This window comes from Pteropus alecto, unplaced genomic scaffold (genome assembly GCF_000325575.1).
Source record: "Pteropus alecto unplaced genomic scaffold, ASM32557v1 scaffold7, whole genome shotgun sequence".
Taxonomy (NCBI): domain Eukaryota; kingdom Metazoa; phylum Chordata; class Mammalia; order Chiroptera; family Pteropodidae; genus Pteropus; species Pteropus alecto.
In genome coordinates this window covers 24237743-24254996 of record NW_006494614.1, presented here as the reverse complement: position 1 = coordinate 24254996, position 17254 = coordinate 24237743, and the positions used below count along the sequence as shown (strand labels likewise).

The window sequence follows — 17254 nt, the reverse complement described above, 5'->3', positions numbered from 1 at the left end:
TAATATAATCTATTATCAGTGCTGTTCAATAAAACGTTGTGTGGATGGAAATATTCTATGTCTCTGCTGTCCAACATGGTAGCCACTTAGCCACATGTGGCTATGAGCCCTTGAAATATAGCTAGTCTGACTAAAAAACAAATTTTAATTTTATTCAGTTTTAAATAAATTTTAATTGCCACCTGTGGCTGTCTGTGTATTAGCACAGATAGCTGCTTGAATGTAGAGAAATGACAATGGGGAAAAATATGAGGCTGTTTAAAAATGGCTATAATTGCAAAATATATCCTAAAATCATATCTGAGAAGTACTGTACGACATGTCAAATTTGAATTTTATTCATTGCAATTCAGATTGCCTGCAGGAAAAAATTGTCCCTCATACTAAATGGAATTTTTTCTTGAGTTCTTCTATCACTAATGGGTGGAGGTAGCAAGAAGAGCAAAGAGGACCAAATCTAAACTTTCAGTGGAAGGTCTCTTCTGAGTAAAATCTCATTCTGTCGTGAGAACTCTCTCCTTTTATTCCCAAGATGGCATCAGGATGTAAAGGGAAGCCTATGGATATATATTCTAGTGATGGGAAAGGAGCCTCCCAGATTGCATACCATTTTCTGGGGCTCTTTCGGTCTCTAAAAGGCTGGGGCTGTACAGGTATGTCTAGGCAACAACTTAACCCCTGCTATTATAGTCCACAGCAGGTAGGTAGGACTCCTGGTCTGTTCTTAAAGGCTCTTGCTGTTGGGGTCCTCTCCCAGTCTGACCACAACGTTGATGGAATCAAACTGCTGGTTCTTTGAGATAGCACAGATGAAGATCTCTGAGTCCAGATAGTTTCTGCATAACTTCCCAGTGCTTTGAATCCCACAGAAGCAAAACAGCTGCCTGTTTCATATTATATGTGGGGGGAAAGAGGAGATACATGCCCAGATATTCTTGAGTTCTTCAATTGCACATCTGGAATTTTCCTTGCGGATTTTCTCAGCCTCTTACCATACTTGTCTAAGGCCCAAAGTGATAGTCTCTTTTCATGTTCTGTTTATCTGAATTTCCCCTTCCTTTCCTCTGAATGCTTTCCATTCCTCTTCTTGCCTGGGCAGAATTTCTCTTAAATCCTGTTATCAGTGGTTTTACAGTAAGCTTTTATGATCCAAATTAACCAAGCTTTAATATTAATATTTAAAGGGAAATTTTAGAAGTTCTCATTTTCTCTTTAAGCAAAGGCTAGCTTTCATAATTATTGTGTCACTGTGGTTATTGCCTATTTTTGAAATTAAAAAGTGTGTATTGATTTTTTTCCTTCAATAAAAAAAGAAAGGACATATACAATAATGTTAATGCCAACTGTGAATTTGGATTTTTAATTTTTTTTATACTTTGCTATGTTTCTGAACATTGATATTTGTCACATTTATATCCTTTAAAAAACAGGAAATTATGAAATTTCATATAACCTCGTTTATAAGTAAAATACAAATCACAACTGAATTAATGAAAGTGTTTGAATAAAGAAATTTTATATATTTTTATTCTGACATAGAGCAAAAAAACCCTTATGAGCTTCTTTTAAAAATGTTTAAATTTATAAGATAATAAAACTAAAATGCTTCATGTTGCAAAAATTCTGAGCCATAAACACTTATGTAATTTTTGTCCTAATAATTGTAAGTAATTAAAGGGCATTTTGCAGTGGGCCTCCAAATAGTTGAACGTTGAACTCTTTTAGAGATCTTAAAGTGTATCGATCCCTTAGTCAAGAAAATTAGCCATTTATCTGTATATTATAGATGATCAATATGAAACAAATTTAGCCAAATTGTAGTTACCTTTGCTTGTGCATTTGTTTTAAAGAAAGTCTGGAAAGCCCCAAATTGTTTTGATTAAAGGACCTTTTATTCTCCTATAAAATTATTTCATTGTGTAAATCTCTTATAGTATGCTACTTCTCACTCTTGGATAATTATCACCTATGCTTTTCAGTCAGATCAATCAGTGGAAGAATAATAAAAAGACGTCAGGTGACCATGAAGAATCCTATACAGATACTCTCTGAGGAACTGAGTGTAAAATGGATCGAACCTTGAGATCAAAATGTTCAACCATGATTTTGTGTTAAAAAATACAGCTTTCAACATTTCTATCTAAAAATTACACCATTCTTTTTTGGTGGGATGTCATTTTTATGTTTATGTCGACAAATTTCATAAAATTACTATTTTATTTTTTTAACTAGTTGCTTCATGGTTCATTTCAGAATGGACTTATAAAAATAAGATTCTGATATTTTTAAAGTTAGAAAATTTTATATATATCTGCTTTTTATCATCTTTTTGGTACAGTTGCTTATATTAGTCTAAGTGGAAGATGACTGACGTTTTCTCTTTGACATGTAAACTCGTGTTCATTTACATTATTTGTTCTTTTAAAAATACACAAAATGCTCAGTCTATGGTCATGCCACCCTGAACAAGCCCAATCCTGTTTGATCTCGGAAGCCAAGCAGGTTTGGGCCTTGTTAGTACTTGGACGGGAGACCACCTAGGAAGATCAGGTGCTGTAGGAGTGAAAGATAAAAAATAAGGGATTGTAAGCTGACAAGGTCCTTGCAATCTGTGAGTTCAACCAAAGGTTGCCTTGCTTAAAAAACAAAAACAAAAACAAAAACAAAAACAAAAAAAACAGCTTTTCTGTGCTGGTTTTCTCTTTTCTCTCTTTTATCTTTAATTTTGGAAGCTAAGTCCTTAGTAATAACATTCTTTGTTGACCTATACTGGGTTTTTTGTTAAGATTTTCTTTCTTTAGACCTGTTTTAGGTTTACAATAAAATTGAGAGGGCAATACAATAATTTCCTATTTACCTACTGCCCCACATATGCATAGTCTCCCCCAATATCAGCATCCCCCACCAGAGTGGTACATTTGTTACAATTGATGAACCTATATTTATTTACACTTCATAATACCTAAAGTCCATAGTTTACATTACAGTTCACTCTTTGTGTTGTACACTTTATGGGTTTAGACAAGTTTATAATGACCATGTATCATTATGTATCAAAGAGAATATTTTCACTGCCCTGAAAATCTGTGTTCTGTCCATTCATCCCTTCCCCTACCAATCCTGGCAACCACTGATCTTTTTACCACCTCAATAGTTTTTTCTTTTCCATAATGTCATGTAGTATGTAGCCTTGTCAGATTGGCTTCTTTCACTTAGTATGAATTTGTTTCCTCTGTGTCTTTTCATGGCATGGTAGCTCATTTCTTTTTAGTACTGAATAATAGTCCATTGTCTAGATGTTCTGTACTTTATCTATTCATTCATCTATTGAAGGACATCTTGATTACTTCCAAGTTTTGGCAATTATGAACAAAGCTGCTATAAAACATCATGTTCAGGTTTTTGTGTGGACGTATTTTCAATTCTTTTGAGTAAATACCAAAAAGAGCAGTTATTGGATTGTATGGTAAAAGTACATTTAGTTTTGTAAGAAACTACCAAACTGTCTTCCAAAGTGGCAGTACCATTTTGCATTTCCACTGACAATGAATGAGAGCTCCTGTTGCTCCACATCCTCATCATCATTAGGTGTTGATGGTGTTCCAGATTTTGGTCATTCAATAGGTGTGTGCTGGTTATTTTATTAATAATTTCAATCATTCTAATGGAATGATCTAGTAGCTGTTTGTTTCAGCATAATAGTGATCACTGTTAAGAAAGCAGGGATTCCACCATCTTCTAACTTCCTTGTCTTCTGTTCAGTGAGAAAAAGCTGGACTGTACTATTACCTATTCTACTAGTGGCCTATGCCATTGCTTGCTACCTGTCATTTAATCTTTAACATTTGGAAAAACAGACATCTTTCAGCATTTTCGAAATTGTCCTGATTTCCAGACACATGACTAGTTCTTTGCTACTGGATATTTTCAGAGTCCATAAAATTTACAGTTAGAGGAACTTAAGGTTGAATTCTGGTGCCACCGATTAATAGTCAAATAATGTTGTGTAAATTATTTATAATATAAACTTGAGTTTCTTCATCTGTAAAATTGGATTAATAATACCTATTCTTTAGGGTTATTGTAAAGATCAAATAGATATATACCATTATAGATAGATATGGATATAGATATATGTTGATATAGATTACTAAACACAAAATATTATAATTGTTATATAATGAATGCCATTTGTGTTGGATTTGTAACTAACCAGTAGACTACTGATTATATTTTAATTTTACAGAATTGTCTTCCAATTTAGGACAGTTTTGAATTGAATACTTTTCATTTGATTGGTAGTGAGCAAAACTGAAAAAGGTCAACAAAACAAAGAATAGCAAGTTTTAGAAAAAGTTTAAATGAGACAATAATAATTTAAGAGTATGAAAGAATAGGAACCATTGAGGAAAAACTAACACAAAGAATAGGAACCATTGAGGAAAAACAATGGAACCATTGAGGAAAAAATAAAAAGTAAAGAGATAAATTATATCATGAAGAACTGAAATGAGTTTTTCTCAATAGAAAACCTCAATTAATGAGTGAGATTGTATATTAATTGATCTATTTTGTTAGTTTATTTAATCGTTTTAGATCATTTTTCATTATTTCATTGTTTTTTAAATCTTTTTGTTTATTTCAGCTGACATTGAATATCTTACCATGTAAAGCATCATTCTTTTTTGAGTATTAGTGATGGACACAAAGACATTAAAATATATAGAGAAACATGGTTATTCATAATGGGACGAAAATACATTCAAGAGAGAGGATGCTAGGAAAGCAAATAGGATAAGTATTTATTCCTACCTATGGGTTTGGGGAAGATCCATAGAGGAGATGATGAGATCCCCTTTGTGACTTTTAAGTAAAACAAAAGAAAGACACAGGTAAATGGCAGAGATAATAGCAGGATCAAAGATGTTATTCCAGGCCTGCTCAGTCAGAATCTTGAATTAGGTAACTCTGGGCACTTATATTATTTATGCAAAGCTTCCCAGGTGATTCTGATGCCTATCTAGCCACTCTTTTTAGTTCAACAAAAAAGTCTCTAATGTTTTTGTAGTTTTTTTCCCCAGAAAAAAATGAATAAAACGAATAAAGAAATGCTATTTTAAAAAAAGCACTTATTTATAATAAAAAATATTTCTTTACATGCTGCCTATTTGGGACTACAAATCCCGAAAAGTCGAATCATATAATATAAATAGACTTAAGCTTCTCTATTTTAACAACAACTGGGGAAACTGATTCTTTGAACACTTCACATTTTCCAAACTTTAGGCTAATAAATATTATTAGATTGGCATATCTATTTGTGTAAATTACTGCTAGAGAGAAGAAAAGCCAGGTAAATTAGGTACGTAATTCTAAAGGGTCAATCCAACTAATTTGTTCCTAGAAATTTTTAGAGATCAATATTTTAAAAACTTTTACAAAATCAAGTAGATATTCTTTGGATGTAGTGATTTATTTTAAATACTGCAGAAAGGGATGAACCTTCATAGTTTGTCTGATAAGAGCTTTAATATTTTCGGATAAATTTAGGAGAAACTGAATATATTGTTTGCAGAAGCTGGTGGTGGTAGATTGATTACATTGTTTCCATCCAGTCTCTTCTTTTAACATCCTACGGGTTCCTTTGAATTAAATCACCATCTTTCATTTGGAGAGGCCAATTCAGACCTTTTAGGTTGGGTACAATCACAAAGAAAATACAAACCCCTAGAGCTGCGTGTTAGAGTGAAAAAGTAAGAGAGAGAAAGAAGATGATTGCATATCACCACCCAGAGCAGTGGAGCAGGACAGCATGCCATAGGATGCTTCATGATGACCAGCAATCCTAGAAACTCCAGCCCTGTGCCCAGCTTTAAGTGGTCTTTCCAGCTATGGAGGCATAGACAAATAGGAGACACCTATGTCCGCCTTTCCAGATGGATACGGAGTTAGGGATCCAGCAGAGGACAGTCTTCAACATTTGTATGTATAGGTGAGGTGCCTTTTGTTTTCAAAGGCATCTCCACTCATCCCTATGACTCAGATTGTTCCTTTGTCACTTAATAGTGAAGATGTCCACTAGCCATGATTATGAAATCTATAAAACACACAAATGCATACATACACAAGTAAACCAGGGGCTAGAGGAGATGAAGTGGTAAATTAAAAAGTAAATGAACAAAGTATGGTCTCCACCTTAATGCAGAGTTAGATATTAATACAAATAATGCAAAAGCATGTATAGGTGTGTGGGTCAGGGAGCAGGGAGAAAGTGTGTTTCTGAATGTGAACTTTAACAGGGTAAAAGTTTCAAATTCAAAAATAGTTGTGCCCACTGTAAATTTTCAAGTAGGCGTCTCATAAATGCCACCAAATATAATCTTTAAAGGCAAACAATACATGTTTTTTCTTTTCCTTGGGTAGATCTATTTTATTTTCAAAACAATTGTTTTTTTTTTTTTTTTCCCCACTTACTGGTTAATATAAGAAGAGGTTAAAGAGAAAATCTACACTAAGTGAGCTGGATTTAATTTAGCATTTTCCAGTCATAGGAAAGTATAAAAGAGAGCTGGTGTAATTTTTTCTCCTCTAACTCCTACCATTAAAACCAATATAAAGCTGAATTTGGTGTTAATTTATATTTTAAGTGTGTTTTTCCCCCATCCACCAACATCTAAACAGTTTCAGCATAAGAAAAACAAATAGAAAACCCTTTTACAAATAGATTGTTATGGAATTGATTTTTTTCCTTTCTTGTAACTAAATGAAATTAATTGTAACATTTTTAGAGTTAGTCCAGAAATTCTATAAAGCCCATGAAAGGCATAGATATCCTAATTGATATCTTTGATATTATACTGAAGAAGCATGAAAAGCTTTCCAAAATGATTTAAATAACTAATGAAACTTGCCATTATGAAACTGTCATTTATTTTTGTCAGCAAGTAAATGGCCTCTGAATAAATCTTACAGTGTTGAAAAAGGTACCATTTTAAAACCAAGAAATAGATTTTATTACCTGAATATTTTGCAGCCAGCGACCATAAAGTAATTTTGGACTAATGTTTGGGCCAAGGCTGACAAACATGAATCTCTGCTAGTTCCCTCCATCTTTTCCAGCAGCAGCCATCAATCACCACTTGGGCATTCTTCCCCACCTGGCCCAAATAAGGACCCACAGTCATAATAAAGTGCTCCAGGCTGTCACTACCAATTGATCAAAACTGGCACATAATATGAAACTTATTCCCTCTCCCCATAATAGTATCTATATATTTATAAAATAATCAGATGTACAAAAAAGTTTTGTATTTGCAAGGTGTTTGTGGCTATGATTACATCTCTGCCTCGTGTCAAATTAACACATGTTCTTGTAAACTTGCTTCTTTTATTTAATGAGCTCATTTTTACCACATTTTGATTCAGGGCTCTTGATTGACAGCTTGCAAAACAATGGGTTCATTTTTCTCCTGTGCTTTGAAAGCCATTTAGATTGGCTGTTATTATTGTTATTCTGCCTCAGAAAAGGAAATCAGAAGTTCCCCAGATCAAATGCCACAGACATGGCACTAGGAAAATCTTCCATTTTCACATTTTTCCATTGTCCCAGTCACTCATTAAAGATAGAGATGGTGTCTATAAACACAGAAATGATGTTCAGTCTTTGTTAATTTTTTCCAAACTAGAGAGAGCAAAATAGACTAAGGGCAATTGATTCTGATTTGGCAGGTTTGATAAATTGCCTTAGAACCTGAAAAATTTAATTTTTAATGTAGTCTTTATTCAAGTCATCAGATTATTTTAAAATTTCTAATTAAGTGTCAGAGAGGCATCCTGCAGGGGTCAGTCCTTTTGCTCCCAGAGTAGAACAGGAGCCAGCTAAGAAAGGATCTGCATCCAAAAAAACACACACACCAATGAATCCCTTCCTTCCAAATGTTAACGCCTCTTAATATTTCAGTCCAATTAATAAGAATGCAACTAAAACTGAACAAATCTATAATCAGCCAAGATAAAATAATAAATATCTCATGGTGATATTTTGGTCCTTTGAAACCACTCAGTATGGTTTTTGTTTTCCTAATTGGACCCCAGGTAATACATATGACTGAAATACAAAATATGTAGGATTTGCTTTTATTTTCTGGACATCTTTATATGTCCTTAGAACTTACCATTCATGTCATTCTTGGCCATTGTTTCATGGAGTTTTTAAGATAAATCTATGATTTTTAAAAATGTTTTAAGCTTGAGATTTTAGCAATATTATTGACAATGCTATTTGGTAGCCATAAGGATTTTTAAAATAATTTTAAAAATTAAATAAATGTAATAAACAATTATATTTATAATTCAGTGTTGTCAGTTTAAGTGCATCAAAATAATATGGATTTCATGGTTTGCTTAAAGGATTAATAATAGATATTAATAAAATAAATCTAGTAAAATTAATTAAAAAAAATCTAGTAATAGTAGAGTCAAGGTAGTGAGTATATAGCTGTTTACCATAAGATTCTTTTAACTCTTCTGTATATTTGAAAATGTTCCAAATAAAATTTTGGAAAAAAAAATCAAATATTGTAGATTCCAAAACAATTTTTCTTCTTTTTTGACACCCAGAACCAATGATTTAGAGTTCATAATCAATATTGTTTCTTGTCTTGATTTGGTAAAACTTAACAAGAGAAGCAAGCTTAAAGAATTTAAATAGTCTCTCTTATTAACTATTATTTTGTGGGTCACCCAAGGACTATAATTTCAAAATTTTGGGAGCATCATATTATAGTCATACAGGCCAGATTCAGACACATAATATAAAAAATTATCATTCACTTCACTAATTTCCTAAAATAAATTATGGCTATAATTGGAGACCTTTTCTGTTTTAAAGGTTTAATTGATATTTTTACAAAATATTTAAAATATTAAATACAGGGAGTCTCATTCATTGAGATTAGTATGTTGCCCTTGATATACTTCATTTAGAGGAGGCCTTCAGATGAAGCTTATTAATGGTTTTTATCAATTTATAAGTCTCTAATATGCATCGATAACCTATGTGATTATTTATATTTTACCATTGAGTAGTATTTCACCATTTTAAATGTAAATTATTTTGAAGCTCTGTCTGCATTTACTTTTTTTAAAATCGAGATATAATTGACATATAATATCATGTAAGTTTAAGATTTGATAAATTTATATATCAATATGATTGCTATTGTAGGACTAAGTAATACCTCCATGGTGTCATATAATGATCATTTCTTCTAGTGGTGGGAAAACTTAAGATCTAGTCACTTATCAAGTTAATGTTTATAATATAGAGTTTTGTTGTCTATAATTACCGTATTAGATCTCCAGGACTTATTTTCTTTTTTATCTACTAATTGCAAGTATGTACCCTTAAACAACATCTCTCCCATTCTCACACACCTCAGCCCCTGTTTCATTCTGTTTTTTCAATTCAAATGTTTTTTTAAATTATTTATTTATTTATTTATTATTTATTATTTTTGGTTATGCCTACAGCACCTTGTCTTCCTAGGTGGTTTCCCATTCAAGTACTAACCAGACCCGACCCTGCTTAGCTTCTGAGATCAGACATCAGGCTTGTTCAGGGTGGCGTTGCCTTAGACCATGGACCGTGGCTCCACTGGGGCACAAAACCAGGACCTTCTGCGAGTAAAGCAGACATACTAATCGCTACAGTATGGAACTGCATCCTTTTTTTCTTTTTTTCTTTTAGATTTCACATATAAGGAATATCACACAGTGTTTGTCTTTATTTTTCTGACATTCTGATATCTCACTTAGCATAAGGTCCTCAGGGTTTATTCATGTTGTTGCAAATGACAGGATTTTCTTTTTTTCTCATGGCTGAATAGTATTCCATTGAGTGTGTGTATCTATATACTATATATCACATCTTCTGTACCTATTCGTCCATAGACAGACACTTAGGTTGTTTCCATATCTAGGCTATTTGTGAATAAAGCTGAAATAAACATGGGAGTGCATAGATCTCCTTGATAATTCTTTCATTTCTTTTGGATAAACATCCAGAAATGGGATTGCTGAATTGGATCCTGTGGTAGTTCTATTTTTAATTTTTTGAGGACCCTCCATACTGTTTTCTGCATGTCTGTATTTAATTAAAGGTATTCCAAGTTCTTTACAAAGTATGAGACTCTTTGGAATATTGAGGTAAGCATGGCATTAATGGAGCATCAAAGTTATTAAATTCACATATTACATATCTTTGTTGTTGTAAAAGCTTTGCTCTGTTTTTAAATTTGGGGCAATTAGAGAATAATGCCAACCTGATTATCATTCTCAAGTGAGCTTTCAAGAGATCGTTAAAAGTTAAGAGAACACCATGCTCCAGGAAGCACCTATTTTTAACAGCTCTAAATTTGAATTCACCTACTTTAAAGCTTTCACTGTTTTTAGAAAGTACTCTATCAGTAATTTTTAGATTACAAGTCTATTGAGGTCGCAGTTTATAGTCTCATATTATAATGATCTGACAATTTTGCCTCCTGGCAGAATTCAGGAGAACCAAATTATTTCACTTCAAGAGCATTCTAAATAGAGAAGATGAGTGTACAGATTTGCTCTAAACAAAAAATCAAAATGTCCAGTTTAATTGGGAGTCTACAAGTATGTGTAATTATGCTTTGATTTGATAAATGGCTGCTAAGTATTCTTGCCATATGAAAACCTTGCTTTATGTCAAAGGGCTGTTGTTAAAAGTAAAAATTTAAAATTCTATTAAAAAATAAAATCCTATAATATGAGGTATAATTTTGTTTCAAATTCAAGTGAAAAAAGTAAAAAAAAAATCCTTGAAATATATAACATCTGCTTAATAATTTAGCACTATCATAAACAATGTATTTTTAAATGTACTTACAACTATGATTAGTATAAATTTATTTAACATAACACTGGAAAAATGGTTTTTAAGATCACAAATGCATTTAATAAGAGTTTCCATACAAAAGAATGCAACATTTTTGCTAAATGACCTCTGGAACAGATCACAGCTCCCTTGGTTATTATTCGCTTTATCTATTATGTTTTACTTCCCTTTTACTTGTCCAACTGCTCTTCACTCTTTGATACCAGCTTTGTTGTCACTTCCTCTTGGTTCTCTTCCCTGTAGCTGAAGACTGACTCAGATATCTTATTTTTTTCCCACCCAAATATAGCACCCTGTAGTACCTACAACGTTAGTTGTATATTATCTCCACTAGATTCTAAGATTCTAAGCTTAAATGCAGCAGGGACTGTTTTACCTAATGTTTATTCATCCCTGCTAGTGTCCCCACACCCACCCCGGAGTAATTGCTCAGTGAATTGGCATAGTTAACTTACTCATTAAAGCCTCTCTCTCTAAGGTCATGCAAATGCAAATCAGCATTTCAGTGGTCATGAAAGGCAGAAGACTAACTTCAGGGTACCTCTCTACTTTATATTTTTCACAATATGTGTGTTTATTAAAGTCATGGTGGAGTCAGTCTAGATTAATTATTCTAGATATGTCTTTATCAGTCAGCAGCCCTTCAGGAAACAGATAGACATGTGAAGGTGTCCACTGAAAAGAGTTTAATAAAGGGACTATTTAGAGGTGTGGAAAGGATCAAGTTGAACAGCCTGAGGTAAGAAACATTCTAGGACTAGTGTTAAAGAAAAACAGAGCTGGACAGTAATAGTTAAAGCAGCAAAAAGAGATTTTATTTAGGAACTATTGCAACAGAGTAAGAAGGACCTCAGAATAGAAATGGGCTCAATTCTGTGTACAGCATCGAGAAGTGGCAATTTATAGCCAAGAAGCAGGGTGGTCCTTAGTGGATAGAAAATTACTAAAAGGGAGAAACTGACTCAGGATTCTTGTTAGTGTGACCACACTGTATGAACATCATAGACTGAACTTAACACAAACCTAGATGGTATAACTTACTATATACCTAGGCTAGATACAGTATAGCCTAATGGTCCTAGGCCACAAGCCTGTGCAGTATACTGTATTGAATAGTGTAAGTATTTGTAACACAATGATGTTTGCGTATCTGAGCATATCTAAACATAGAAAAGGTACAGTTAAAATATGGTATAAAAGATTAAAAAATGGTACACCTGTATAGGGCACTTAGCATGAATGGAGTTTATAGATCTGGAAGTTGCTCTGGGTGAGTGGTGAGTGAATGAAGGCTAGGACATTAGTGTACACCACTGTAGACTTTATAAACAGTATACATTTTGGCTACACTAAATTTATAAGACATCATAAGATTGAGTCAAATACAAGAGAAAATTGTACAATCGAGAGATTCAGTAAACACGAGATGTGTGACGCTGCTCTTAGCTTAATACAACATACTGTTTTACATGCAAACTTTTTTATAAGTAGAATAAAATAATAAAAAGTATAGTACAGTAAGTTCATCAACCAGTAACACAATTGTTTATCATCATTATCAAGTAGTATGTACTGTACATAATTATATGCGCTATACTTTTATATGACTGGCTGTATGTGTGTAAGATTGTTTCCACCACCCTTGCCACAAAAGTAAGTAATGGGTTGTGCTTGACATTTCTACATCTATGATGTCATTAGGCAATTGGAATTTTTCAGTTTCGTTGTAATCTTGTGGGACCACCATTGTGTATGTGGTCCATTGCAGACTAAAAAGTTGTTTTGTGATACATGACTGAAAAATCATTTATGTATATCTGTGTATTTATGTATGTGTGTGTATTTGGAAGAAAAAATATTTCAAATATATGAATTTATTATTGTAAAAAATCATACTCAGTGAAAAAAACAAATGAGTATTTTTACCTAGTTGTTTCCAGTTTACATGTTAAATGAATATAATCTAATTAAATGAGCTAAAAATTAAAATATAATTTCAGTTAAGTCAGATGAAGTGACTTATTACAGGTATAAATTATTGAGAAATAATCTTTGTTCTTATTCAAAATAAATTCACCAAGTCATTATAATCACATTAACTGTTAAATAAAAGAATAAAATTGGATGAATTATTTTTAGGAAAACGCTAGTAGTATGCAGTGTTAAAATTTGGTTTTTCTGACCCCCCACCCCCACCCCACTTAAAGAATGAGCTTGCTCAGGGCCTCAAGAAAGATGGCCAAAGGTACAGGGCTGATACAGGGGTAGGACAATCAAATTAAGTCAATTAGCTTTGGAGATCCAACTGTGAAGGTTAGAAAGCCTCAGGGGCAAAGATCCTGTGCAGGAAGAAGGCTGTGCATATAGAAAAAGCAGTCGAGTCTCAAAAAGGAGCACAGACAAAAGCTCTGGCAGCCTAAGTGATTGAACAAGGGCCAAAAAGACAAAGAATATCTGGAGATTTTCTGGCCAAATAGTACCTTCAGTACTTGAGATCCATGAGATTTTCACATTACAAATTCTTTTTGTCCTTGAGCCAGGGTTGAATTATAACTTTCTTGACCATAGCCACCTTTGACTTCTAGGTCTCCTTTGACCATTAGAGAGATAAAGATAGAAAGGAAGAGAGGGAAGGATAGGGAGGAAGGGAGAGGGAGGGAAGGAGACAGATAAAAAGATAGCTCAGGCTAGATTATATTTTTTTCTTGGTTTCACAAGAAATTAAAACATTTCTGTGGCCCCCTAGGGCCTGTGCCTCCTGTGCCCACTGGTGAAGTTGGCCATAACCTGAACTTCTTTGAGTGTGTTATGTCCCCTGTCCTCGTGTAATCCCTACCTAAGAAAATGATATTCCCCACTGAGATTTCTAAAGGGCTCAGTTCAAAGATACATACGATCTGGAAAATTAGCATAAGTTTCGATCATCTTACATCGTTACATTTTTAAGATAAAAAATAAAGATACTTCTGATTAAAGAGGTCTAGCTTTGAAAGATCCTAACCACTGATATCTATGCTGAATATTTAAAAAAATATTTTGAATTGTTTCAAGCCATTAAGAACAAGATAATGGCTTGCTCTTAATTCATATCAGATTTGAAGATTCATTTGATTTCATTTTTTAAATGGTTTAATCTTACAGAAAATTAAGTGAATATTTCATATTCACAAATGGTATCTTATGAATTTCTGAAAGTGAGCTTTTTTTTTAGAGCTTGATTAATGTCAGTGTCTATTATCAATCTGTACCTAATGTCATTTTCCTGCTTAATAGCACTGAAGTCAGAAAAAAAAATCATTATACCTCACTCGTTGGCACTTACACTGGGGTTTTGATAAAAGAAAATGCATTTTGCATGCAGTCTTTTAGTAAGGATTTGTTTAAAATGTAGGTTGTTCTACTTTAAAGCTCAATGCTCTGGACATTTTGAACCTTTTGCTTCATTAACTACATTCATTCTAAAATACCTTTCAATTTAAACCAGGAGATAATTGTAATACCTTGAAGCAAATGAGATGTTATTGCAATAATTAAATCCAAAATGAGATGCAGATAGTACTTTAGACCTGCTGCTGCTTCAGCTAGTTAATAGCGAATAACATTTCCATTGGTCACACTGATTTCTTTCTTTTCTAGTCGAGATGGAGTACTGCATACTAATTGTATTCTAATGCATTTTACAAGAGGTAAAATGTGCATTAAGCTCTATCACACTATTTTAAATTAATTTAACTTTGCAAAAATTACAATAATTATATGACATGATGCTTTCATATCATACAAATATGCTTCCGATTTTAGAAAAACTTTTACATAACAATAAGATTACTTGAATACTAAGTGCATGTTTTCCACTAATGAATCTGTTGGTAGAATTAGGGGCCTTTTTATTAGCTCTCTCAAGCTTCAGAAACTTTCAATGTTTAAAATGTGCCTCAATATTTCAGCTGGAGGTGCAGAGCCTGTTGACGTGGTAGGATGTGTGGATGACAGTATTAAGAGAAAGCAACTATTTTTTCTAAATAGTGATTTTTTGGAGAGGGGAGGGATATCATTTCCATCAAGAGCACAGCCCCTTTTTTAAAGTATTAAACTGGGATACATTATTTGTGTCAAATTAGATATGCAGAAGGAAGTTTCTGTTTATAGAAATATACTATTTCACTTGAAGAACCATGTCACGTTGATAGATTTCTCTTTTGATAGCAATTATTCTGCTCTTTGATTTCTGAGAAGCTGAAAACCACTGTGTTCTTCCTGCCCCTCATTTTAGTCCGTGCCCATGTTGTTCCTTATTGCTTTACTCTTCCTTTTACTTTTTAAATTTTATTTACTTTTAAATAATAATAACTGATACGTATTAATACTTATTGAACATTTACTAGATGCTGAATATTGTGCTTAATGCTTTGAAAGATTACTTGCACTTAATCCTCACAATAAACATATAAAATAGATATTCTTATTAGCTATATTTTATAGCAAAAAAAAAAAAAAAAAAAAGCTCTGGCAGTGGAGTAACTTATCTGATGTCCTACAGCTAGTTAGTGGACAGCAAGTTTGCACCTCAGTGGTCTAGCTCCAGAGCTCATGTTCTCAACTCCTCCATCATCAGGAGGTTGCAGGGGCTGTCGAGGGGAAACTGGGAGGAAAATATAATCAAAGTTGTAGGTATTGTTTTTTAAAAGTGTTCTGAATATAACCTTCAACCTATGCTCTTCTTAGAAGAATTAGGGAAACCTCATTCCCTGGAAGCCCCTTGCTTACCTGGATTACCTTTAAATATTTTAAATACTTCCACTCCAAAGATGGTGCTATGGGTTTCCATTTTCTTCTCCTCTGGCTCACCATGCTCCATCTGTTCTCCAGCAACTTTTATTCAGGGTAGTTCTGTCTTCTGCTCCTGCCCTTATTACTGATTTTTGTATTGAGTATGATATTTCTCAGTGACTAGTGCCATCTGTTATTTGGGTTTATCTGGCTCTACCCCTGTTTGCTTATATACTTTCACTGAGTGTTTAAAGAAGAACCAACTTCTATTTACTTCATCTATACTATTTTCATAATATTTCTAGTTTAAGGCGGAACCTTCTCTCCTGCCACAAGGAACTTGAAGGGGTGGACCAGAAACAGTACTGGTACACCTCCCTGGTCCCTGTAGGGTGCAGCTCTATTTACCTTACTCAAGGTGATTCTTTTGCAGAAACCACTCATGATTAAAGTCAATGGCTCCTACCTTAGTTTCAGAACCTTTGACTTGGGGATAACTATTAGCCCACTGTTTCCTATCATTTTCTCACCTTAGATTCAGCTGACTGGTCGACCTGGAAATTTTTTGAACTTCTAGAGGTATGCTTAGATCTAAATCTTCCTGAGGGCTTGTCTCTCATAATAGTTTTCTTTCGGGGACCCATTTTCATCCTCCTTCCCTTTCATTTCTTGAAATAGGTAAAAGCCTTTGGTGGAGAAAGTTAACTATTCTTGTTCCCATTGATCCCTTTCATCCCTCAAATGGCTATGAATTTAACCCCACTAAGTCTCCATATATATCTGTAAATTCTTTATTTTTCTACCCAGGCCAGATCTCTTCGTCCTCATGGAATGAGGGCAATTGATACTATCTTTATCTTTCCAGATCCCAGATCCACAACTCAAGACCTTATTTTTTTCTCCTGCCAAAGGTGTGACCTGCTTATATTTCTCTCTCTGCTCCCCGCCCCTCCTACTATGACATTTTCTGTCTTGGACTCCTTTCTTCTTCAGAAAAATGCTGGTAAACTGTTCGTAATTTCTAATCCTTTTTTTTCCAATTCATTTCTCTAAAACAGCACATAAAATAATTTCTATTTTGCATGAGTTTTATGATAAGTTCATAGGAAAGCAAACATTTACGAATTAGCAAATAATGAGAATTATGGAAAATGCCAGTCCTCTGAAGGCTTAAATCAAAATGAAATGGGAGCTAAGTGTTCTTTTAAATACTCTCTGAGACTGTCCCCTGACTTTTTGCATGCGCATGCCCCTGCCAGCCTCAGTTTTTATTTGGGGGCGGAGCCAGCCCAGCAAAGCCAATGAGATCGACTTGGCTGCTGGGTCAGCTGTTAGCTAGTCCCTTCCAGAGAATGCTTTGCAGGCCCATTTCTCTTTTCATTCTCTGTAGCCACTCTGATTGATTAATGCACACTCATGGCTTCAGTCACACCAACTTATATCTGTAGTTACTCATCATGTGACCCAGTGAAACAAGTTTCTTATCTTTAAGTAGGTAAACCTAATTAGCATGAAAACTTTTTGTGAACTAAGCATTGTGAAAATGTTTTATTAATGAGG

The 17254-nt window shown here is 33.7% G+C and overlaps 1 protein-coding gene and 1 pseudogene across 2 annotated transcripts in view; both read left to right on the top strand.

Annotated features, from left to right (window-relative positions):
• Positions 1 to 17254, top strand: part of ADGRB3 (adhesion G protein-coupled receptor B3) — a 659277-nt gene that overhangs the window by 63700 nt on the left and 578323 nt on the right. The gene's annotated exons all lie outside the window — the stretch shown is intronic.
• On the top strand, positions 2444 to 2562 carry LOC112475063 (annotated as a pseudogene).